The sequence below is a fragment of the Ambystoma mexicanum genome, chromosome 6p, assembly GCF_040938575.1.
Source record: "Ambystoma mexicanum isolate Mex_15411 chromosome 6p, UKY_AmexF1_1, whole genome shotgun sequence".
In the NCBI taxonomy this organism is placed as follows: Eukaryota; Metazoa; Chordata; class Amphibia; order Caudata; family Ambystomatidae; genus Ambystoma; species Ambystoma mexicanum.
In genome coordinates, this window is record NC_090935.1 from 1,175,287,406 (window position 1) to 1,175,313,928 (window position 26,523).

Genomic DNA, 26,523 nt, shown 5'->3' on the forward strand with positions numbered 1-26,523 from the left:
GCTTCTGATGCAGATTACTTGATTCGTTCTAAAGAGAGGGGGCTCCCAAAAACAAATGGAATCTGTGGTGCCCTTCATGATTCCCAGAGAGAAACCATTGCTCCGAAAGAAGGCGTTACACGAGTTAAACACAACACGTTTGTTCCCCACTGTCAGCCAAATATGATTTTGAATTGCTCTCAAAAAGTCGTAAAAGCGGTCTGGAGATCTGAAGAAAGTGATGGCAATGTACACAAAGCACTGGTGAGTGGCATACCATTTTTACTTGGACCCAGAAATGGAATTGTTTCTTGGTACGCAAAGAGGAGTTAAATTAGAACTCTGTGGTCCTACTTTCATCAACTTTGTTAGGGTATGATATGATATGGCATTTATAAAGTGCCTATACCCAAGTATTTCAAGGCACGAGAAGACCGGGAGGGGAACAGAGGGAAGACAGAGACTCACGATCTTACTAGGCCAAGTGGAAATGTGCCAGGGGAGGGGAGGAAGGGCAAGTGCCGTACACGGGATCAAATAACAAGTAGTGCGGCCAGCAGCTGGTGGTGCAAGGGTTAAGTAAGAGGTTGATTCCTCCGCGTCTTCATTGGAAATCTATGATCTTCAAACTGCCCACTAGTGCATGCAGCACGCCAGATAACCCTCTGAGCTCTTTCACAAAAGAATGACGGGAACAAAGTATATATTGACAAAGGAGAAGTGATATAGAGTACACATAAAGCTCACCTATGGCCACATAAACCTAAGTAGCCATCATGTGTACCTACTTATTCATGGTCCTAACTGCAGAATGGTGATAGGTGAAGACATGTCTTCATAATGTGAAGGCGCTCTGCAGGGCTTCCTTAGCACATGAGCTCCTGCCAGTGCAAATGCTGGGGCTGGTCCTGAAGTCACACATTGCTATATCTGCCTGGGAAAATCAGCTCTCCCAAATCATACCTACTATCCGTTTGGTCTTGGTTTCTTGTTGGTCCTCAAATGAAAAGCACTATGTAATGTAAGCGTTCTAGGGGACTGCTGCTTTTACTTAGCTCTTTTTCTTCCCCGTGTCCTGTAGGATAAGTATATTTCACACAATGCTCTATTGTCATTTCCGGCTTCTTCAGGGGGCAATCCTAACTTTCAAATGTTGTAGATCTCTCCAATGACTAAAGCGAGATGTGTTTCTTGATAACACCGGTATGTCCTCTGTAGCCCTTCATCTAAAATGCGGCCACCGTGTTCATGAAAATGTCATTGCATGATCCAGGCTGAGTGGTAAAAGACATGTAGAATCATGACTTTAGACATTTCTAAATGAGAAATCTCGCCCTAATTCATCAGAATTGAAAATGTGCCTTTTTGATTATTATCTTTTTGAGATTAGAGTGAGTAGTTCATAAGAATTTATGGAAGCACGATCCATGCATAACACGTCTTGTTCCTCTTCGTTTAACATTTTAAAGAAGTACTAAGTTTTATTTTGATTTTGATACACGTATTGGGCCTAATCAACATTTGGCATCATTGTGCGAATATAGTTTTGACTCACACAGTTGTTTGTGCAATATAACATGGAAACTGCTATGCTGTCACATGCATACGTCACAACAGAGTTATGGTGATTGTACTGAGACCATGGTGGTGTCTAGAAGGTTTATATTTAAGGGCAGTTCTTGGAGCTGGACAGACATGATGGTTGGTGTCCCTCTGATTGCAGCACAGTGCCTTGAAATCACTCCCTTTCACCATACCATGGTACCTCTGGACAGATGCCATCCAGGTGTACATTATGGCAGCAGCAGGTGAAGAAGGAACTGGTGAATATTAGGAAATAGTGGGACTGCACAGTTTGGAAACAGAAGGACATTGCATTCCCCCCAGTATGCGACAGGCGACTACCTGGATCCAAAAGGAAGCCAGCGGCACAGCAAAGGGGCGAACAGACACAAGAAATGAAGAGACAGCCATGTCTAGGTTTAAGGAACTTGTTGGGAATAAGCCAAACATAGAACTGGAGTTATATGAAGAAGGGGGAATCTGTAGACGAATGACGATGATGATGGGTTGTATGACACGCTTAATATCCAGAGGTTTGTAAGACCCGGGGATTGAACCTGTGTTGCTTGTGTCATCTTGCTTCCAAGGCGAGCACGTTGGCGCTGAGCTAACCCCCCCTAAGAAACAAAGAGCTTCTCTAAGAGGGCTCAGAGGTACTTGCACTCTCATGGTGACAGCCAAAGAGCATCTCAAAGACAAGCTAACAACGTTTAATGTGGATCATAGCATACAACAGACACTGTTGAGAGCCAGGAACCCCACCTTGAGAGAGGCAATACGTAGAGCAATGCTGGTCAAGGTGGGTATGAAAAGGACAAAGAAGAATATTCTAGCCATAGCTCGAAAGAACATGACGTGGCATCTGTTTAAATGAGTAAGACTGCAAAGCAAGTGACCCACAAACTCTAATTCAACGGAGCCCAAATCAGTAGCGAGCCAAGTAACACAAACGTGAGGGAAAAGGACAGACCAAGTACTGGCAATATGAATGGCAATGCCATGCAAATAACAAGCATGGGAGACCCACACTCAACACAAAGGGCGTACAGCCTACATGTGCCAGAAAGAGCAGAGGCTGATTAAGCAGCAGAGATGATGATTTCATTTTGAAGTTTCTGGGTGTCAAGAAAAAAGGACCATGGAACATTACAGAAATCAATTTCACCCTGGTGAAATGTTATTTCAGTGTCACCAAATACCTTGGTAGACTTGAAATAATTTGAACAGGTAATTTTGGAAAGTAAGGCAGATGTCCCAAAAACAAGCATCAAACCCTAGTACGGATCGAAAAGAGCGGCACAGTGTTTCTCATGTCACTGCGCGGACCTAGCATGAATTAAAACAAGCCGTGTGAGGTTTCTCATGATGCTGCGTGAACCTAGCACGAATCAAAAAGAGTGACAAGAAATTTCTCGTGGGGCTGTGCAAACCTGGTACAAATCAAACACACTGCATGAAATTTCCCATGGCCCCGTGCAAACCTAGCACAGTAGAAAGAAAGTGCAAGAAAGGTTCGGAAAAACCTGCGCAAAGTTTCTCGTGTGGCTGTACAACATTTTCTTGGATCGAAAAAAAGACATGTGCAAAGTTTCTCGTTGTGCTACACGAAACCAACGTGGGAACAAATAATCATGTGCACTCGAAACTGCAAAAAAACAGGCGTTATGTCGGTGATGCCGTAACCATAATGCTGATTTTGCAGAACGGGTGAAAGTGGTTTCCAGTGCAAACATTGCACTTTTTGCTTTGCAGGTGGACATTTCAATCACCTCCAGTAAGGACATCACAAATGTGAAAATTACTAAAAGGACTCGAAATGTACCTGGGCAAATTAATGACAATAAGAGTTTACAGTGCTTAAAGAGAACATAACAGAGCCCCAAGCTGAGGACATGTATTGCACTTTTATGTGCACATATCACTATACATCCCAGAGAGAAGTGGTTAGGAGTCTTCACTCAAATGTAGAGTGGGGAGGAGGTCAACATCACCTTAAGTGTTTCTATTGGGACAAACAAGAAAAAAGAACTGTTTGGCTGTGGAGAGAGATGCATTAGGATTATTGTAGTGTCTATGCACTTCAAGACAATATTATGGGTCTTCCTTTGACAGTAAAGACCGACCACAAAAACATGTGTATATATTCTTCCAAAGGCACCCAAAAAGACAGTGGGATGGCAGAAACCCCACCAGAGTTCAAATATAGGTATAACTTATGTAAAAAGATCTGGTGCAACCTGCACAGGTGGGCCACTCTCCAATATTTCATTACCTTGTCGTATGCTTCTGCTTACCACTCAGAGAAGTGGGCAATAATGTAACCCCTTAGTGTGACACCAAGCCTTTGGTTCTCATGCTGTCCCACATAATCGAAAGATTGACTCTGTTTACTTTCATACATATTGTAGCTAAAAAAGACACAGTCATATTTCTATGATGAACAATCTCTTAAATTTGAAAAAGTCATAAAATTGCATGTACATTTCTCCAAGGAAATCTCTTCATAAATATGTCTGTTTTGTGAAGGTGGTAATCAAATGTCTATGTATCACTATTTGTGTATAGCTTTGAGTCAGCAGCTTCATGTGTTATTGAACTGTAGATGTGGAAGAGTAAGTATTTTTACTGTGGAATTTAGATTCAATGATTTCAGAATTGGTGAAACAATGTCTTACCCAAGAGTAAGTAATAAGGGAGAACATGGCTAAAATGCATTCATTCAAAACCTTCCAACTTTCAAATTGTTTGCACAAAAAGGGTACAAGTCAAAGATGCAACTATTTTTGAAGAGACACTTTCATTCTACTCTACCTCTCTCCCCCTCCGATCCGCTGACCTCTTCCTAATCACTTTACCCCTGCCTCCCTGTGCCCCTTCTCATTTCCGATCATTTCAGCTCCTTGCCCCCCTAAACTGGAATTCTCTCCCTCTCTCTATCCGCTCAATTTCCTCACACCCCTCCTTCCGTTCTTCCTTGAAATCTCATCTTCTTCATTCCCCGTCCTGTTAACCTCTTTACTTCCCTCTTACTCCTTCTCTGCTCTGTTTCTCTGTTACATACCTAGTTAAATTGTTCTACATATTGTTTTTTTGAAGGTTTGTGTCATGTTTATAAGTACGCTTCCGATTTCTCTATCTAGTCTTGTTTCCATGTAAAGCACTTTGGATTAAAACACTGTATACATTTAATAAATACAAATAAATATGAATACAAATGTGAAATATCTTTGTGCCACCCGCCTTCCGCTTGGACACTGGCGGCTTGTTTCTTCTTTGGGCACACTTTCCATCTCCACTGTGTGTTGATGTCCAGAGACCCAATAAAATAGCATATTTTCAAGAAATGGCAAGCTGGTCCAAGGAGATACCATTCTGCCATCTCTAATGTTGGAAGGCCAGAGGAGGAGGCGTCCCACTCACATCCACCATAGTTATAGTCTACTCAGTGGTGGCTGGTGAGTTTGAAAGCTGGTGGGGCGTACATTTTCCAAGGGGAATGTTTGAGCGCACACCACCCAAAGGAGGTGCGGGGGGTTCTCCCCCAGGGAAATTTTTGGGGAAATGGCCTCCAAAATGTGCACCGAAAATATGACAAAGCATTAGGTTTTACATATTAATGGTGGTACATTATTCTTACGTGTGCAAGTGAGATGGTGTATTTTACAGCAGCTTGTATTGAGAATAGCTGGTACTACGGTACTGAGGCAGGCCCACTTTTGGAGTTTTGCAAGAAAGATGCATTTTTGGCAAATCAATCCTTTGGGTCAGATTTTATTAACAATTAAGGGGACAGCAATACGGCTAGCTAAAGAAGCGACAATGTCTGAAAATGGCGAATTGAACTTATAAAGCGTAATTCCTGTTTCTAACTTATTGTAATACTGTGAAGTTTACTCTTTCCTGTTTCGAGTGAAAGGTTTGCTGAAAATCAAGACACACGATATTTAAAAAAGCTGTAATATGTGCGGTCTAGCAGTTGTGGACTGTGAAATCAGGACTCTATTCCAATCCCAGCTACCCAAACTGAGCAAACAGTGTGATCTTGGACAGAAGGGTCAATGTGTCTGTGTTTACATCAAGTGATCTCCAAACATGGAGACTGCGTAGAAAGAGGGGGTCTCTACTTTTAAAAGCTATCGAATTAAAAACAGGTGAGAATCTTGCAGGTGTGCACAGGTGATCGCTAAACAGCACTCTACAGACTTCCTGCATTTGCAATGACATGCTTTAATTGGAACTGTATTTCACAATTTCAGCAAATCTCACCGATTAGTGAACGGTGTGCTTCTGGAATGGCTAATGGAGCTAAGAAAAGTGCTCTAATGCCGCGGATCGCGCCAGTGGGTTTATCTATACGCTCAAAGCATATCCATCCGCTGACACAGTCCTTCTGTAGCCACTAAAACTCTGCATGCACGGATTTACGGGCTAATGTTCAGATCACTAAAAGTGAGCCTACGAGTTCCACAAAGCAAAGTGTGGTTGGGTAAATAGCCAGACTGATTGTCCTGCTGACTCGTGACATTGTTCTAGTTAGCAGCAACATGCAAACAGCGGGGGAGTACACCTTAAATACAAATGAGAACAGATTTCTGCAGGACAGTACTCTTCCATGTGCTAGAGAACGCAGTCGCGGTTTGGGGGTGCATGCCACGCAGAGCCACACTTACCCAGCCTTTCCTTTAGATCGTCCGGCACGCTCGCAACGCTGCCCATATCCCCCTACCTGAAACTGGCGAGGAAGTTAACGTGGGAGCCGCGGGCTACTGTCTTGCCATCCATTTGGAAAAGTCTTGCAGAAGAAGGAAGAAGTGATGGCCAAGTAACCTGTTACACCTTCCCCACTTGCAGGAGTCGAGCACCTAACATCCAAGCCTGGGCTGGGAAGCTGGCATGTCACACGAGGCGCGCACGTCCAGGAGAACCGAGTGACAAGCTCTCGCTGCCCTCCGCGGGTGTCCCACAGCTCCTTGACGCAGGGGGCACTGGTGCCTCGGGGTCCCATATCCTCCTCGCCGCCGTGCCCAGCCCGTCCCACGCGGACCGGAAGTGGGAGAGCAGCGTGGACCAATACAGTAATGTCATTGGCTGTTTGCCAGCCAATGCAAGGGTTGTCATTGGCTGGCAAACAGCCAATGACATTACTGTAGGGAGGGAATCTTCAGTGCGCTGTTTGCGCACATTTGATACTGGCGGGGTGTAAGAGGATTCAATTCAACACTACAGCTAAGTCAACGCCTAGTCTATAATACTGAATGAAAACCCTTATTGATATATCTTTAGGTCCAGTTCATGCGTTCTGGATGACTACCCCTATATAACACCCCTCTCTTGGAATCCCCCTGACCCCACTGAGCCAAGAAGTAGTTCTGTTTTGCAAGTTAAAAGGTTTATTTGATAATTTAAACAATAGGTATATATATCCCACTTTATAATAAATTAATAATTGAATATCACACTTAATCTGATATGATAAAGATTAACAACGGAGAATCTGGCACTAACACGCTTCTCTATAATCAATAAGGAGTTGACATGAAATGGATAAGGTAGCACACAGGTGAATAGGAACAAAAGAAGAAGGAGGTACAGAATGCTTTATGTAAGCTCAGGTGGATGCAATATTCAATGAATGCAGTACAGAAAATACTCAATATGATTTCACCCAAACAATGTAATCACTTTTCTCTGGCTATTCACTCCCCCCCTCTTTAGGCAATGCAAGGAAATGGGAGGAAAACACACAGTTCTCAGAAATGCAATCAACTGTAATTCAGTTCACCCCAGCAAGCTTACACTACAGAAAACAGATAGGAGTTTTGAAAACACAGGCCCAAATGCTTTGATATGTGCTAGCAATGGATGAGAAATATGCTGGAAATGCTTTTAATTCCCTTTCAGAGGTTCAGGGTGTGTGGTATCTAGTTAATATTAGTCCAGGCTCACACTAGCAATGATGCAGGGATAGTTAGCAGGTTAAACGAATTTCTGGCAAATGGAAGGCAAGCAGCAGCAGTTTTTACATGTGAAGAAATTTGCAAATCGCGGTAAAATTCGCGGATGCGCCGAGCGCTATTACAGAGGAACCACAAGGACTATCTCTATCGTTTTGGGGTCCTAGGAAAGCCTAGGATCTCAGCTTCAAAATGAAAGTTAGTGCAAGTCTCTAGCACACACGGTTGCGGAGATATGAGCGATTTTGTGAAGGTCGTTTTTCAGATTTGAAATTTTAAAGTTCAAAAAGAAAAGTGCAGCTTGCAACTAGGAAATGACAAGTGACAGCTTTACAAATGACAGGTGACAGTTAGGAGGCAGTTCTACTTAGATTAAATAGATTGAATTATATTATTTTAACTAGGAGATTGGTTCTGCACAGTTTTCTAGGTACTCACACTATATTCTTGAGTGAAATGGGCCTCGCCACGGATCTGGTCAGATTTTAGACTCGCCTCTGGTCTCTGCACTTCACAGTGATCTGGGTCAGCTCTCTCTGGTTCTCTGGTCTGGGTCTCTAGTTCTGGATAGATTGAAGTCTCTAGTTTGGCTCTCTGGAGGTTTGATGGAGGTAAGTATGGATTTTTCCGGCAGAGCGTCCCGCTGCAGATGGAATTGAAGGTCCCTATCTGTCCTGTCTGTCTGCTTTTATGTGTTTAGAATGTGGGTGTGTTCTAGCATCACTGACCCTACCTCTCTCTCAGCTTCTAATTGGTCAAACTTCCATTTGTCACTTGATTGAGGAATGAACTGTGAGTCAGAGGGATGTCATTTTATGGCTTGCAGATAGGACACTCCTCTGTCAGATTGCACACATTCTATATTTGATAATAAAAGACATATTTCACAGTTACACAGTTGCTTGAAATTACATATACATGGTGTGACTGAATTTAGCCATGTCTCTGTCCAAATCTGCTGTTTCTAAGAGCTTGCATTCAGAAATGGCACATAATTGACTTTTTAACTGATTTTTCACTTTCTGACATTGACCCAACTTTACATACATGTGTGCAGGGAGTAGGGACATTAACTGATGAAGTTTCAGATTTTTAACATGCATACATTTAGAGTAATATCCACTTTTCCGCTAAAACCCCCCTGAACATGCCACCGGGTCGAAAAACCTCTTAAAATGTGGGCAGAAAAATCACAAGAATTATGGTGTCATTTATAAAATTTTCACATGTCCGTACTATGAGTTATTCATCTTTTTAGAGTTATGTTCTGGCTCCAAAGGGGTGTGGTTTCCTCTCAGCACAAGGTAGAAATACTGGTTTATCCAGTTCTGCCAAGCCAGCTTGCTCTCACAGGCAGTGCCCCTCCCCTTTCCTCAGGAGGAAGCCACTTTTTACGACCATTTACGACTCCTGCCAATAAAACCTTTGCCTGAGCCAGGACAGGGCTTTGTTCAGAGCTCCTGTAGAGCACAGGTAATTCAATTATCAGATAGATGGCATATCCTTAGTGTGAGCAGCAAAAGGGCAGCTAGGCCTGGGAACACAGCTGTGACTCAAGTTTCACTCCTGATGGGGGTAGTTGCCAGGCAAATTTGAATCTCTTTAAGCTGTCATTTCTGTTCCCCAGTTTCTGCATTCAAATAAAACTAAACATTTTCACATATGCAGCTAGAAGGCTGATTCTAAGTTTAAAACTATGACATTTGAACAGTTACAAAGGCATGTGACACCAAACATAGGTCACTCATTTAATCTAAACATTTTCGATTTTAGTGTCTTTAAATCCAGTGCAACTTAAACTGCTGACTCCATAGCAGTTTTGTTTTAAGCATTGTTTTGGGCTCTTCATTTCCCAGATTTTGTAGGCACACAACACTCCATTCTACCAAATGTCTGCTGGTGTCCAGTGAGTTTTTAGATGTGTTGCAGTGTTTAAAATAGACAGTTTGAGCCTGCCTTCAGAGAAACACAGGGTGGTTTTAAAACGCCGGCTTTTGGATAGTGGTGAGTACTGGTACTGCACCCCTTTTTGGGATTTAAGAAAATGAATTCCCAACAGTTATGGGTTTGCTTTTGGCAATCAGCATTGCCATTCCCAATGGTTTCAGACTACTGTGTGGGTAGTCCAATGGTGGTTTTAGGCAGTGTCCTTCTGTGCCCATAACATCGGCAAAAATGGGCGGCAGCCTATTCTTCATGCATTTCCCTGTGCATTTTCTGGGAAGCTCTGGCCATCATGATGTTTTCCATGTCAGTACTGCACAGTTTTGAGGTACGGCTCGGATGCATGGGTAAATACATCCCACAAGCCCCCCTCTTGCGATGGCCATTCTATTTCACGAATGGGACTCGCAAGACCTGGGATGTTTCCTCATCTTCTTCCAATAGATGGCACAGTTCAGCATCTTCTTCTCCATCCGGTACTGATCGATCAGTTCTCCTCGCCGGTCCTGATGGGAATATTGGGCGGTCCACTGGGCCCATTGGATCTTCGTTCCCGGTCTCCGTATCATCCTCCTTGGCCAGTCTCAAGGTCTTCTTTCTCCTAGGACGACAAAGGAAGAGCGGCAATACCTACTCATAGACTTTTTCCACCACTGTTGAGATAGTGGGGCAGCATATGCATTTCATCATGACGAAACATTACATTCTTATTTTGATAAAAAACAGTATAACTAAGAGACAGTTTCATGCAAATCACAATATTTTAGAGACTAGATGTGGTATGTTTTATGATTGGAACAGAATTAGTCTGAGACAGTACCCGCTAGGATTCCAGAGGATTCCTCCAGTTGTTGCAGAGCGTGCCTGGGATGGCAACATTTCAACTGGTTTATGTGGACCCACTTGTCTTCCCCCGCTGCCAAAGGACCTTTGGGGATGTGGATTTTGTAGGCCACAGGGGAGATCTTGTCGATGATCTCAAAGGGTCCCTTCCATGTAGGCAAAAATTTGCGCTGCTTGGCCTGGTTCCTTTGGAAGTTGTATAGATAGACCCGGTCTCCCACCTGATATTCCTTCCTGGAAGTTTTCAGGTCATAATGGGTCTTCATGCTATCAGCTGATCTTTCTAGATTCCGCTGAGCATAAGCAAAAGCATGTTGGAGGTGTTTCCTTAAATTCTCTACATACTCATGAGTAGTGGAGGCATTTATCAGTGTCTGCTCTTGGGTCCTGTAGAGCAAATGCTGAGGAAGCACCATCTTGCGCCCAGTCATCAACTCAAATGGTGACATTTTGGTTGCAGATGAAGGGGTAGATCTGATGGCCATTAGGACCAGAGGTAATCGGATATCCCAACTTGGCCCAGAATCTGCCACAAACTTCTTTAATATGCTCACAATTGTCCGGTTATATCTCTCTACTGCCCCAGAAGAAGCTGGTCTATAAGCAATATGCAGCTTTCTCTTGACCCCCAGTATCTCCCACATCTTTGTCATTACTTCACTGGTGAAGTGGCTACCTCTGTCTGACTCAATCCTTTGAGGTAGACCAAAACGGGAAAAGATGTGGTTAATCATCAAAGCAGCTGCAGTTTCTGCCTTGCAATTTGGGGCTGGGAGACATTCCACCCACTTGGTAAACAAGCATGTCACAGTCAACATGTACTTATTCCCCCTAGCCGAGCGAATCACAGGGCCTACAAAGTCGATTTGTAAATCTGACCATGGCAGTGTCATCCCCCGCTTTTGTAAAGGCGCCCGGTGTGTGAGGGATGTCGGCTGAAATTGTGCACACACAAGACAACCCTTCAAATATTGGTTGAGGTCCTGGCCCATGTGTGGCCAGTATGCAACCTCTCTTAAGATTTCCAATGTTGTGTGAAACCCCCTATGACCGGCGGTGGCCGCATCATGGGCGTGACTTAACATCAGGCTTCGGAATGAGGTAGGAACCACCCACTGATCGTGGCCAGCTTTGGATTTCCTTACCAACAAACCGTCTTGGATCCGGAACATTTTTTGACACTTCATCAACACTCTTAGGTCCTCTTTCCCAATGTAATCGGTATCCGTCAGGGGAAAGTTCTCAGGGTCCTCAAGGTGTTGGTAAAATTTACCAATTATTGGATCCCCCTTCTGAGCGGTAATCAAATCAGCATCAGGGGTCTCCTTACTCCATTGTGCAATTGGAAGGTCGTTGTGAGCATTTGTCTGGGACCTAGTGATGGCAGTGACCTGGATTTCCCCCAACAGGGACTCAATCTCAATTAGATCCCCTTGGATGGCCCCGGTTTTGGCCAGCTGATCAGCTAAGTCATTTCCAGTTTTGTCTGGTCCCTCTACTTTGGAATGACCCTTGATCTTTTTCCAATAGATGGTCATCTCATTCGATGTGACCAGATCATCAATGTTTTGGATCAACTTCCCATGTTTCAAGGGTTTGTTATTAGCACATAACATGCCTCTGGTTTTCCAATTAACCAGGTGCTCCACGAACCCGTTCCGTACATAATCCGAATCTGTGATTATGACCAGTTCGCGGAGTTGATGCTGGACAGCAGTGAGGATGGCCTGATGCACAGCCATCAATTCTGCCACCTGACTACTTCGGGGACCAATTTTGTATCCAGCGGAGGGTTCTGGGGACTCATTCACCCATGCATTCCCTACGCCGGCCACCAGTTCTTTCTCCCCGTTGTTGTCAACATGGTAAGAGCATCCATCCACATAGACAGTGGGCATTCCCTCACACTTGTCCTCTTCAAAGACTTTGTGTGGGGAATTAAGGTATGCCTCCGTGTTGTCCTTGATTTTTAGACTTTCGTCCTCGAGACAGTTTTCTCTGGCACAATCATGCAAGTCAGCCAGACCTTGCGCGAGGGGACTCTTCTTGTTTTGGCCATATCGGACCTCCACAGGAAAGCCTTGCATTGACAGAATCCAGGAAGTAATTCGGGAATTACTCACATTTCCGGCCCGGATTCTGTCACTTTGGAGATATTGCAGAGGCTGGTGTGGAGTCTCCACTATGATGTGTTCCCCCTGGATAAACGGGAGGTAATTCTTCAATGCCCACACCGTTGCCAGGAGTGCCTTCTCTCAATCGTTGAATTTTTCCTCCACAGAGGATAAAGTTTTGCTCGCATAGGAGATTACTTTATTGACCTTGTCATGCTTTTGATATAATACTGCCGTCAAGCACGTATTAGAGAACTCTGTCTCCAGGAAGAACTCCTTATTTCTGACCGGGTAAGCTAGGCAAGGCGCTTGTGAGAGGCTTCTTTTGAGTTGTTTTACTGCCTCGGCTTGTTCTGGACCCCATTCCCACTTGACCCCCCCCTTTAGGAGATGAATCAGGGGTCTGGTGATCTCTGCGTAGCCCTCAATGAACTTTCTGCTGTAATTAGTCAGTCCAAGGAGGCTCCTTAGTTCCCGCAGCGTTGTGGGGTCTTTCAGTTTCTGAAGTGCTTCCACTTTATTTTCCTGGGGACAAAGACCCTGAGGAGTAATCTCATGCCCCAAGAGGTTAACACGGGTTTTACACCACTGTGCTTTCTGAAAGGAAAGTTTTGCTCCGGCGGCCCTCAACTGTGTCAGAACATAACGGATCTCCGCTATGTGTTCCTCAACAGTTGAGCTTTTGATGAGGACATCATCTACATAAGCCAGGTTACCCCTTGCACCCAAGTCGGGCATGGCCTTGTGTAGAAAAATGTTGAATTCATTGCCGGAGTTGAGGTATCCGAAGGGAGTCCGGGTCCATGTGTACTGCTGGCCCCCAAAGGTAAAAGCCAGCTTGTATTGGTCCTCCCTACTGACAGGCACAGTCCAGTATCCATTGGTCAGGTCTATTGCAGTGAATACCTGTGACCCCTGGATCTGGGCCAGCCCTTGGTCAATGTAGGGCAGAGGCCATCGGGAAGTATGGACCCGTTTGTTGAGCTCCCTGAGGTCGGCGCAGAGTCTCCACTGGCCGTTTGGCTTCAATATCCCCAGCACCGGATTATTGAAGGTGCTGTGGACTGGACGGATTATTCCCCGGGACTCAAGGTTCTTAATTATTTCAGTAAGGGACTCCATTGATGCGAGAGGCAAGCGATATTGCTTCACAAACACAGGAGTCATGCCAGGGTCCGTGGGGATTGTTGTTGTGTGGATGTCAGTGCGACCACAGTCATATGAGTCTACCGCAAAGAGATCTTGGAAATCCAAGAAAACTTGTTTCAACTTTTGCTTTTGTTCCAGAGTCACACAGGCATCAGCTAGGTTGACTCTCTCTTCCACCATCTGCCTGAAGCCTGGAAAGACTTCTGGTTTGGCTATCTCTGCGGCCTCCTCCAGCTGGGTGGAGAAGTCCCTGGTCAGAGTGCTGATTTGGACCGGAGGCTTCAGGTGGGAAAGGCAGCCCTCATGGACCTGGAAAATCACCTCATCCCTCCTGAAGTCACAAGTCACATCTTCCTTACTATAAGGGCAAGAAGTGTACACCAGGAAGTTCCCCCCATGCCGGGTAAACATCCTGTCTGGTGTTGTATTGTCATCACTGTCACTGTCAAAACAGTCCTTGGGGATTGGTCCTAACAGTTCATTTACTAAGTCGATGGAAAAATGTCGGTCATCAACCGCCATTCCAATAATGGTGCCTGCGGCTAGAGTAATACTCTTTAAGTCGCTGTTATCCACCTCTATTAGAATGGTGTCATGTTCTATGTTGACTAATGGAGTTGGGTTTACCCCTAACCCTTGCAGTTGGAGAGAAGCATTTAGATGTATGTAAGCATCAGGGTTTTTCAACTCTTGTCCCCTTTTAACTTTCACTTCCAGGGAGAATTGTCGGGTCCTTTCTGGGATGGTGACTTCCTCTTTAACCTGAATTTCAACTGCATAAGGTAGCAATTGAGCTGACCTAAATGCTTTTTCTGGATCATCAAAGCCCATGGGATTATCCGCTAATCGGGACCAAGCTTTGAAGTTTATTAGGTCCAAACTAATGGCAAAGCGATTGAGAATGTCACTGCCTAAGTAAAAGGCGGCAGTGACGTCTCGCACGACCCAACAATTATGGACTATGCTCTTGTTGCCAATGGAGATTTTGAGCATACACCTGCTTGGCAGGAGATGTTTGGAATTAGGTGCTTCCAGGTCCATTTCCCATTTGTCTATCAGTTTGAAGGTGGGAATGGCTGGATCTTTTGGGAGTTGGCGAAACATGGCTTCGCTGATGAAGCTCTTACCGTTGTTCACACACACTCGAGCGAGAACAGAGTCCTTCCCATCATTTAACTGAACAGGGATGAACAACTGCTCTCCAATTTGCTGAATATCAGCCAGGCTCTGAGCTGATTTCACATCTTTCTGGACTATAGGAGTGGGAGTTTCAGATTGTGGATTGGTAAAGAATTTCAGAGTGTTTCCTTCCAGCGTGGAATACCACCTTAAACTGGAAGGAAGGTTGATTTTCAGAAATAGAGAGGACCCCCCATCACTAGTCTGTTGTCCTACTGCTATTACTGTCACGTCTGGAATCTGGTTGTTCTGGAAGTGAAATTCTACTTGGTCAGATTTTTGTTCAACCATGTGGCAGGTGCCGTTTAAACTAACATGGTTGACACTCTGTTTTAATTTTATTGGTCGGCTAGTCTGGGTCCAGAGGACCTTGTTTACACAATCTATTAGGGGTGACAACCTTCTCAGGAGGTCATTCCCTAGTAAACAAGGGGTGCCCTCTGGGGTCACAACTATGACCGGGTGTTTCAACTTATGTCGCCCAATTTTAATGTCCAAATCTGCCGTCCCCTCGACGGGAATTTCCTTCCCGTCAAAGTTCTGGAGTTGCCCAGGAAGAGAGGTGAGAGGAATTTGGTAATTCTCTCCCCTTCCTGCATTCAGTTCGTCAAAGGCCCTTCTGGACAGAAGGGTAGCTTGAGATCCAGTGTCCACCAGTGCCGAGATTGTACCCTGCCCCTGTACTTGTACCGGGGCATAATATCTTCCCTCCTTCTCCTCAAGGGGGCACAGATAATGTACATTTTTGGACAACTGGTGGGCTAATTTTCTGGTTTTGGGCATCGCGAGAGAAGAATTTTGGGCAGAATTCTGTGGAGATCCTTGGGAATCTGAAAGAAAAAGTTGGCAACTGGAGATCAGAGCCATTGTGGGTTCCCCTGGTTCCGGTTCTGGGCCGCCCCCCCCTTTTTGGAGACAGTCACCAGGATGGGTTTGAACCAGGGGGTTTTCTTGCGGTTGGTTCTGGGATGAGATGGTGGGCGGCGGTAGCTCAGTCTCCACATCTCCCCAGTCTTGATTTGCATCCCTAGGAACCCATTTTTCTTTGGGAGGAGTTCCCCCCTCTCTGAAGGAGAAGATCCTTTTCCCAGGATCCTCTGAGGATCCCTCTCCCTCAAATTGGAAGATCTGTACCTCCTCCTCAAACTGAGTCTGTTTGGGTCTTTTGTTTCTCCTACCCCCCCTCTGCTCCTTAGGAGGCAGTCTTTCAGGGGCAGGAGATTTTGTTTCCGGTTCCTGGGTTTCCAGGGGCTGTTTACAAGTGAGGAAGGAAGCTTCCTCCAAGGCTTTACACCCCCCTTCCCTTTGTGCCTCCTCCCTGGGAACCGGTGAGTTATCGGGGTGCTGCCCCCGTCATTGTTCTGGAGCACCAGGTCCAGAGTTGGGTGCGTTCTGCGCCGGCACGCCCATCTGAGGGTTCTGCTGAGCCCTCAGTATGTGACCCAGATCCCGCGCCATGTTTTGAACCTGGCGCTCTAACTGGGAAACCCGCTCAGGCTGATACGGGGCCCTGTTTTCTCCCCTGGGCTGATCCCGGGAAGGGTAGCTGTCCCTCCTCTGGTAATACCCCGGGTTGGGAAGATTTGGGTACCCCTCCACCCTTGGCCTCCCCTCTCCCGGATTCAGTGGTCTGGGCTCAGGGAATTGGGGAAAGAAGGATGGATGGTTTTGGGGCTGAAAGTCGGGTGGATATCTGGGGAAAAAGTTCTGCCCAGGGTTTGGTAAATTTCTGCCCTCCTGTGGGAAGTTTGGAGGGAAGTTCCCTGGGTTAGGTGCTTGTCTGGATCCCCCCCTTGGGCTGGAGGAGTCCACACATAACCCAGGATGGGTCGATTTCCCTTGTAACGGGGACTTACATAATCAGGAGAGCGAGGGACCCCATTTGTGGGGCTGCCTCCTTGGCTCCCTGTCTGTGACTGACCCGAGGACCTCCTGGGCCTAGCATTATTAGGTGCAGGCAGGTTTTTAGGTCCCCCCATCTCCAAATCCAAAACGGGGGTGACCTTTACCTCTGCCACCTTTGCAGCAGCAGGAGTGCTGTTGGCTTTGGGGTTTTTCTGGGCATTACTTTTGCTATCTACCGGTTTCTGCACCTCATAGATCCGGGTAGCCTGTTCAATGACCCAGTCTAAAGATCTTTTCTCGTGAAAATCCCTCACGAGCTGGGTCATGATATATTTGGGCAAGGCATGGAAAAACGTATTTATGAACTCTCTACTATCTGTGCGCACCCTTCTTGTGGTCTGTGCAAAAGCACGCTTTAACTCCTGCACAAATTCTTGTGGGGCCTGATCCTCCCCACATTGCAAATTGTAGGCTGCCTTGCGAGCCTCTTGAGGATTTCTGTGAACAGAAAAATGTTTCAGGATGGCCGCCTTATAGGTGGACCATCTTAAATGATTTTGGTCCTCCAGCCCCGCAAAGAAACTGGAGTATTCCGGGGAGAAGGTCCACTTTACATATTGAATACAGCTTTGGCTGTCCTTCAAATGGAAAGTCTCCATCATTTGTTCAAACAACTCTAAGTGCTCCCAAACAGAATACTTAGCGTTCTTATGGTAAGGCGTAATGACGCTCCTGATCGCCTTAATCTGCTTTAAGGGGTCCTTAAGCAAGGCCCTTTTTGCCTTATTGGCCTTTTTGGTTCGGGTAACCCTTGTCCATTCATCCTCGGACTCAGAGGCACTGCTCCCAGAGGTTCCCTTCTGATCTTCCAGGTTTTCCCGGATTCTGCGAGCCTGGGAATGGCTGGCAGAATGTGGGGACCTGGTCTCCTGTGTCCTGCGCAGTTCAGAGGAGTCCTCAGATTCCTCCTTGCTGCCAGGATTTGATGGGTACCCCCTCCACTGACCTAACTGGGCAGAGGTTTTCAGGATGCCCTTAATGGGCCTACTCTCCTGGGGTTCCCCACTGAACTGTACTGTACTTGGGTGCCCATACCCGGATGCCCACCCCTCCATTCCTGAGTGGTACTGGCCTATGAGCCCCATACTTTTAGCTGGATAGTAATCTGCCCTCCCTGTGGCCCTGTGCTCATGTGCACCAGGGGACATGGGGGTGGCAGAGTCCAGGGACTGAGAAGTATGAGGGCCTCTGGTACTAGGGCTCCTGAGGTTATGCTCCGGAGTTTCCATTTCCCAGCGAACCTCATCTCTATCCGCCCCTGCTCCCTGTTGCAATGCAAGAGCCTGCATTTGTGCCTTCAGTTCCTCTGTTAAGGCCTTACTCGACTCTATCAGTTTCTCCTGCATCGCTACCTGTTGCTGGAGCCTATCATTGTGTTGACAGAGGGCCTCATTCTCCCTCTGTGCTTCCTGGTTGGTCCTGGAGAACTGGGCCAGTCTTTGCTGCAGGAGGTTTACCTCCTGGGCAATGTCCCTATTGGCCTGCTCCTTTCTTGCTAGAGCATCTTCCACCCTTCTGGTGTGCTCTACCAAGTTCTGGTTTTCTTTTTGGAGATCACCCAGCCCCTGGAGGGCCAGGTGATTTTCTTCAATTCCCTTTTTTAAGTGGCAGACTTCCTGGCCTATGGCGTCTCTTTCCTGACTAAGAGCCTGCATTTGTGCCGCCAGGTCGTCCCTTTGCCGTTGAAGGGCACCAGCTTTTTGGCGCTCCTCATCAAACTCTGCCTGGGTATCCAGGTCTTTCAGAATCAGTTTATTGCTCTCCTCTTTCTCTCTGTCTAGTTGGATTTGCAGGGTGGCTACCTGCTCTGTGCATGCCCTGTTGAAATTGATCTGTTGCTCCAGCTTTTTCTGGTTCTGCAGTAAGGAGTCCAAACTGTCTTGGTGCTCCTTCTGCAGGGCCAGAAATCGGGTATCCTGGTCTGTCTTTTCCTGTTGTAGGATGCCCATATCCTCTTTTATTTTAATGATATATTGCCTACTATCATTTTCTGCCTCCTGGCTCCTCTGCAGCCTCTGCTCAGAAGAGTCCAGATCAGATTGGGCCTTCTGTAATGCCATCTGTTGCCTATTTGCCAGATTTTGGCTTTCAGCACATCTATCCTGCATGTCTCCCATGTATAGGTACAGGTATGCTGCTATCCTGGCAATCTTATTGTGTTCCTCTTTGGCTTTAGGAGCCATATATAGTTCACTCAGGGCCACATGTAAGGGACCCTGATCTCTATATATATCTGACCCTGTTTCAGTGACCTGTTGTGTGATGGCCTGCAACCACACATCCTGGCCCTGTTCGGTCCATTCACCTCTCACAAATAGCTTATGCAAGAGGTGCTCTCTGGCTATTTTCATGTCTACTAAGGTCGTCATTCTAGAGATTGGTCTCTGTCCTGACTTACAGAAGTTTGTATTTTATTTTTGCAGAACAGAACTTTTCTTGGAGTGTCCCTTTTGAGGAATGCTTCACAGCGTAATGCAGCGTGGTGATCCGACCGGATGTATGTATCCCGTCAGTTAGCACACTGTATTAAGCTGCACAAGTGGTATTCTAACCCAAACGTCTCGGCACGAGCCCCCAATTTGTAAGAGGATTCAATTCAACACTACAGCTAAGTCAACGCCTAGTCTATAATACTGAATGAAAACCCTTATTGATATATCTTTAGGTCCAGTTCATGCGTTCTGGATGACTACCCCTATATAACACCCCTCTCTTGGAATCCCCCTGACCCCACTGAGCCAAGAAGTAGTTCTGTTTTGCAAGTTAAAAGGTTTATTTGATAAACAATAGGTATATATATCCCACTTTATAATAAATTAATAATTGAATATCACACTTAATCTGATATGATAAAGATTAACAACGAAGAATCTGGCACTAACACGCTTCTCTATAATCAATAAGGAGTTGACATGAAATGGATAAGGTAGCACACAGGTGAATAGGAACAAAAGAAGAAGGAGGTACAGAATGCTTTATGTAAGCTCAGGTGGATGCAATATTCAATGAATGCAGTACAGAAAATACTCAATATGATTTCACCCAAACAATGTAATCACTTTTCTCTGGCTATTCACTCCCCCCCTCTTTATGCAATGCAAGGAAATGGGAGGAAAACACACAGTTCTCAGAAATGCAATCAACTGTAATTCAGTTCACCCCAGCAAGCTTACACTACAGAAAACAGATAGGAGTTTTGAAAACACAGGCCCAAATGCTTTGATATGTGCTAGCAATGGATGAGAAATATGCTGGAAATGCTTTTAATTCCCTTTCAGAGGTTCAGGGTGAGTGGTATCTAGTTAATATTAGTCCAGGCTCACACTAGCAATGATGCAGGGATAGTTAGCAGGTTAAACGAATTTCTGGCAAATGGAAGGCAAGCAGCAGCAGTTTTTACATGTGAAGAAATTTGCAAATCGCGGTAAAATTCGCGGATGCGCCGAGCGCTATTACAGAGGAACCACAAGGACGATCTCTATCGTTTTGGGGTCCTAGGAAAGCCTAGGATCTCAGCTTCATAATGAAAGTTAGTGCAAGTCTCTAGCACAAACGGTTGCGGAGATATGAGCGATTTTGTGAAGGTCGTTTTTCAGATTTGAAATTTTAAAGTTCAAAAAGAAAAGTGCAGCTTGCAACTAGTAAATGACAAGTGACAGCTTTACAAATGACAGGTGACAGTTAGGAGGCAGTTCTACTTAGATTAAATAGATTGAATTATATTATTTTAACTAGGAGATTGGTTCTACACAGTTTTCTAGGTACTCACACTATATTCTTGAGTGAAATGGGCCTCGCCACGGATCTGGTCAGATTTTAGACTCGCCTCTGGTCTCTGCACTTCACAGTGATCTGGGTCAGCTCTCTCTGGTTCTCTGGTCTGGGTCTCTAGTTCTGGATAGATTGAAGTCTCTAGTTTGGCTCTCTGGAGGTTTGATGGAGGTAAGTATGGATTTTTCCGGCAGAGCGTCCCGCTGCAGATGGAATTGAAGGTCCCTATCTGTCCTGTCTGTCTGCTTTTATGTGTTTAGAATGTGGGTGTGTTCTAGCATCACTGACCCTACCTCTCTCTCAGCTTCTAATTGGTCAAACTTCCATTTGTCACTTGATTGGGAAATGAACTGTGAGTCAGAGGGATGTCATTTTATGGCTTGCAGATAGGACACTCCTCTGTCAGATTGCACACATTCTATATTTGATAATAAAAGACATATTTCACAGTTACACAGTTGCTTGAAATTACATATACATGGTGTGGCTGAATTTAGCCATGTCTCTGTCCAAATCTGCTGTTTCTAAGAGCTTGCATTCAGAAATGGCACATAATTGACTTTTTAACTGATTTTTCACTTTCTGACATTGACCCAACTTTACATACATGTGTGCAGGGAGTAGGGACATTAACTGATGAAGTTTCAGATTTTTAACATGCATACATTTAGAGTAATATCCACTTTTCCGCTAAAACCCCCCTGAACATGCCACCGGGTCGAAAAACCTCTTAAAATGTGGGCAGAAAAATCACAAGAATTATGGTGTCATTTATAAAATTTTCACATGTCCGTACTATGAGTTATTCATCTTTTTAGAGTTATGTTCTGGCTCCAAAGGGGTGTGGTTTCCTCTCAGCACAAGGTAGAAATACTGGTTTATCCAGTTCTGCCAAGCCAGCTTGCTCTCACAGGCAGTGCCCCTCCCCTTTCCTCAGGAGGAAGCCACTTTTTACGACCATTTACGACTCCTGCCAATAAAACCTTTGCCTGAGCCAGGACAGGGCTTTGTTCAGAGCTCCTGTAGAGCACAGGTAATTCAATTATCAGATAGATGGCATATCCTTAGTGTGAGCAGCAAAAGGGCAGCTAGGCCTGGGAACACAGCTGTGACTCAAGTTTCACTCCTGATGGGGGTAGTTGCCAGGCAAATTGGAATCTCTTTAATCTGTCATTTCTGTTCCCCAGTTTCTGCATTCAAATAAAACTAAACATTTTCACATATGCAGCTAGAAGGCTGATTCTAAGTTTAAAACTATGACATTTGAACAGTTACAAAGGCATGTGACACCAAACATAGGTCACTCATTTAATCTAAACATTTTCAATTTTAGTGTCTTTAAATCCAGTGCAACTTAAACTGCTGACTCCATAGCAGTTTTGTTATAAGCATTGTTTTGGGCTCTTCATTTCCCAGATTTTGTAGGCACACAACACTCCATTCTACCAAATGTCTGCTGGTGTCCAGTTAGTTTTTAGATGTGTTGCAGTGTTTAAAATAGACAGTTTGAGCCTGCCTTCAGAGAAACACAGGGTGGTTTTAAAACGCCGGCTTTTGGATAGTGGTGAGTACTGGTACTGCACCCCTTTTTGGGATTTAAGAAAATGAATTCCCAACAGTTATGGGTTTGCTTTTGGCAATCAGCATTGCCATTCCCAATGGTTTCAGACTACTGTGTGGGTAGTCCAATGGTGGTTTTAGGCAGTGTCCTTCTGTGCCCATAACATCGGCAAAAATGGGCGGCAGCCTATTCTTCATGCATTTCCCTGTGCATTTTCTGGGAAGCTCTGGCCATCATGATGTTTTCCATGTCAGTACTGCACAGTTTTGAGGTACGGCTCGGATGCATGGGTAAATACATCCCACAGGGGCCACCCCTCAAGCGCCCCGCCAGCTGACTAATTCAAGGGCTTACGTAGAGTGCGTGGAGCTACGAGCTCCACGCACTCTACTATAGTGAAAAAGCAGCGTAAAATGGGACACGCCCCGCTGTGGCAGCCGGCCCGACAATACAATACTGTATTGTTGTCACGCCCCCGCGACCCGCGCTGTTAAATGCAAAAAGATTCAGCCAGAATGCAAGACTAATATACTGGGGGATATTAAAAAATAATTGGCTAAGTTTCGAACGCTAGAAGAGATTCTTCTGAATCTTTATACTGCTTCTGCTCTTTATCTGCTCTTCTTTCTGGGGGGGCGGCGCCCCTCCGCCCTATGATAGCAGCCGCCACTGAGTCTACTTCTCTTTCACTGTCATCCTGTGCATTGCCAAATGGCAGGATCATTATTGGGCTTTTCCTATTGCACACTCGCTGTTAGGTTCAATGTTTGCCCATCCATTTACTTTCATATAACATGTACATATGTGTATCTCCATTACAATACATTATTTCACCACACTACCGCCTGAACTTTAGATGAGGGATCACATTTAATTCTGTAGCCACATTTATATCTAATGTATTCTACAGCTTTTATTATATAAGCAACCATCATTAGTAGTTGTTTCTTTTGCTTGTCAAGCAGAGGAATAGAGAATTACGAAAATAGTGTAATGACCCATGTCAGCAATGAATAGAATATCATCCCAGACAGCCAAAATGACAGTCTCTGTGCCGTGTTTGGGATTGAATCCAGATGAACAGTTGTGAAGTAGATCATTAGATACAAGAAATAGTTAAGAGGTAAACATGTATTCTAGGATTTGTGAGAGCATAGGCAGACCAGACAATTTACAAAAACTGCCAGAAGTATTTGGTTAAAATGAAGGTTTCTTAAGGAGAGGAGCGACTATAGACTCCTTAAGAGAACTGCGAATGATGCATTCAGCTAAATGTTTATTAATGAATTTGACCATAAAATGGACTATAGAGTCTGCATATTGATTTGCCGACATGACCATTTGTGTATCTTCCGACATGCATAGATGGTATAACTTTTTAAGCAAGTGAAAAACGCAGAAAATTACTGAAACTTAAAAATCATTAGATGCAGCAGTGCAGGAGGATTTCAAGATACAATAGAGATGAGGGCCTTACGCTGCCATACTTCTATTTTGGGATTGGCAACGCACGGTTGAATATCATCAAACATGGAAATAACATAGGTTTTTTAGTTCCTGACATCTTTCATTGGATATTGGGTGCAGATAAGATAACTCGATTTGGGTTTCAGAAACTCGGTATGACTTGAAAATGATTTTTGATTTGGGGGTGCGTGCAGGCAATCAGGTTTTGGATCGGAGTTATCAGGAGTGTTTCGCGAGGGTTCACCACACGCATATTTACCATCATATGTTGACTTTCACGTTAAGTGCTATGCATGGTGATGGGGCGCTGCATGTGGCTCTGGGGAACCCCACACACAACAGCTTGGGTGCTGGCTTGGTTGTAGGGGTTTGCAGGCAGTTTTGTCGGGGTGCATTGATTTCGCGTCAGAGGTGTGCGCAGAGGTCCCTCTCCATGGCTGATAGGGCTTTGCATGTGTGCGTGTCGTGGGTGTTCCTCTTGCAGGCTGCACTTTGGGTGGTTCTGCACAGATATTTGTATGAATACGCAGAGCAGACAGATTTTATTCTGTGCGACGGGCCGTGCATAGTCGTTTTCGGCGTGAAGCATTTGCAGGATCAATGTGCCCTTTTCCATGAATCAGGTCCCTAGTGTTCAGCAGACCACACTTCACTGAAGCCTTGCACTTGTTAACCTGCATTTCAGGCAAAGCTATCATTCGCTCATATGGGGCATTTTTAACAGTGCCAACATTTTTCTGTAATATGTTATATTTGGAATGAGGCAGACCACAACCTTTGTGGTTGTTTATGAAGAAGAATTGATTCCTAGAATACCAGCACCTGTTCATGAGTATCGGGTAACAGCAGAACCCACAAGCAAACTATACAAAAGAATAACTACCTTCAGCAAGCCCTCGCCAGATGTCATGAAGATCCTCCGGTCGGCCAACCAGTGGATGAAACAGTGTTGACGCAAGCCTATTAAGCCAGTATGTAGTGGGTGGATGTTGTAATCAGTGCACATGGTGGATTGAAATCTACCCATAAGGAAAGTGGAACATCCACAAGAAATATCAATGTTGCGCTGTACAAATATGAAAATGTGGTATGACACAGAGTCCCCCCTCTTAAGCATAACACAATAACCCCCAAAGATATAATCAGTGCAATAAAATAACTTCCAAATCTGCAAGCGATCGTGACACAAACTAGTCACAATGTCATGATTTAAAAAAAAAATGTACAGTTCAAAATATTTAAACAGCACAAATATATTTTAAATAAAACTATACTAAGGGGACTCCAGAGGAGAGAGCTGTAGACAAGACACTATTTTTTTTTTTTTATGATCTGCCTGTTCCCTTGTCAAAAGGAAAAAAATATATTCCTAAACTGTACTGGATTTTTAAAAACATTTCAAATTGGCACTGCCTGCCATGATCGTGCTCTAGCTCTATGTAGCACCGTAAATATACTCTTTGCAAAATAAATGTTTTGCCCATACCCAATGAAATAGAAAACATGTCCACTATGGCTCTTGGTAAATTGTTTTAAAAAACATATTACATTCAATGTAAGGTCCTGTAGGGAAAGGCATATCACTGCTCATCTTGTGTTATTGTTTATGGACCCTAAGATTTCTTCTAGACCCACAAAAATATAAAATCAATAGTAATTTATATATTTATATGGGTCCAAGTAAAATATAAGGGCGGAAGTTGTTGCCCTATAGTTAAGGTGAGGCCATTCCACATAGCCCTTTTTCCAAAATTCTGTTGCTAATACCTTTTGACTAGCTGAATGGATACGGTTGACATTTTATAAAACAGAAGTTTGTCACTGGCCCCTTAAAATCTGAACGTTGGTGAAAATTCGTTAATAGGTGAAAAAAGGTAATCACGAAAACAAGGAAACACTGTTTTCGGCTTCCATTCATTTTCCTACACAGAAAAAGGGTTTTGATTGAATACCCGTAGTCCGCAAACCGCTGGATGGATTTACATCAAATAAGAAACAATTTGCTCACAAAGCTTTACAGATGTGGCTTTTGCTGGTTTGTGGTAAATTTGTAACTGTTCATAGAAAAGGGGGTGCCCCGTGCTTGATTCTGAAAATCGTTTATATATCTCCCATGGTCCCTTGGGGCAGAGAGACTAAAAGGCTTTTTCAAAAATGAAAAGCAACCTCTTTTTCCATGGATGCAAGCGATTCCCGCAGAAATACTGAGGGAGGGCACAATGCAAAGTGGTCAAAATGCTGTTTGGAGGAGGAAAACGGGTGCACTCATATCAGGCTAGAGGTAGGGAAGGGGAAGAGGGAGGGCAACATATGAAATGGGGGAATTGGTGGTGGGCTGGGATGCCTGTTTCACATAGAACACTGTTGAATTTTCAAACGAATCCTTGCAGAATCTTAGGAGATTACCACAGTGGTATCACAAGACACACCCGCAAAACAAAAATGTGTCACATGAACCAAAGAGTGAAAGGGGATAACAGGAGAGGTTCAGGAAGGGAAAACACAATGGAGACTATTGGGGGGAACCAAGAAAAACACAGGATGAAACATGTTAAGTGCCAGTGAGGACAGGGAAGATTTTTTTAATTTTCTAGTGACTTCCTATTACTACGGGTATGGGCAAACGTTTCATTACCACAGGAATCGGCATTCACACGAATGGCTACTGGGAAATTATCATGGGAATAGGGAGAGGGGGAAAATGTCACCGGGCTAGGCTTTTACACCTGCAAATATTACATTTACTAGGCTCGTGCAATGGGTCTTTGGGAATAATGGGTGCAAAATGTACAGTGGACACGGCCATGGCCAACGGACTCTGAGCCCACCAGCTATGTTTTAAATATGTGCATGCAACATGGACAGTGGGACTAGCTGAAGGCCGTGCCCAGTGAACACTGAGGCTGCTGGCTGTGTCCCTATGTTTTTTTTTTAAATGTGGGGCAACATGCAGAGTGGGCAAGGCCAAAGGCTGTGCCCATTGGCCATCGATGAAGGCCATGGCTAGTGGGCCACTGGAACTGGCCGAAAGGCAGTGGACCCTGAGGTCACTAGGGCGTTGTGGGCCTTGGAGATATTCATCACTTCCCACAAC

General features: G+C 44.8%; 1 protein-coding gene across 1 annotated transcript in view; it reads right to left on the minus strand.

The window, feature by feature from the left end:
- ALDH1A1 (aldehyde dehydrogenase 1 family member A1) overlaps window positions 1-26,523 on the minus strand; it is a 653,703-nt gene that overhangs the window by 8,592 nt on the left and 618,588 nt on the right. The gene's annotated exons all lie outside the window — the stretch shown is intronic.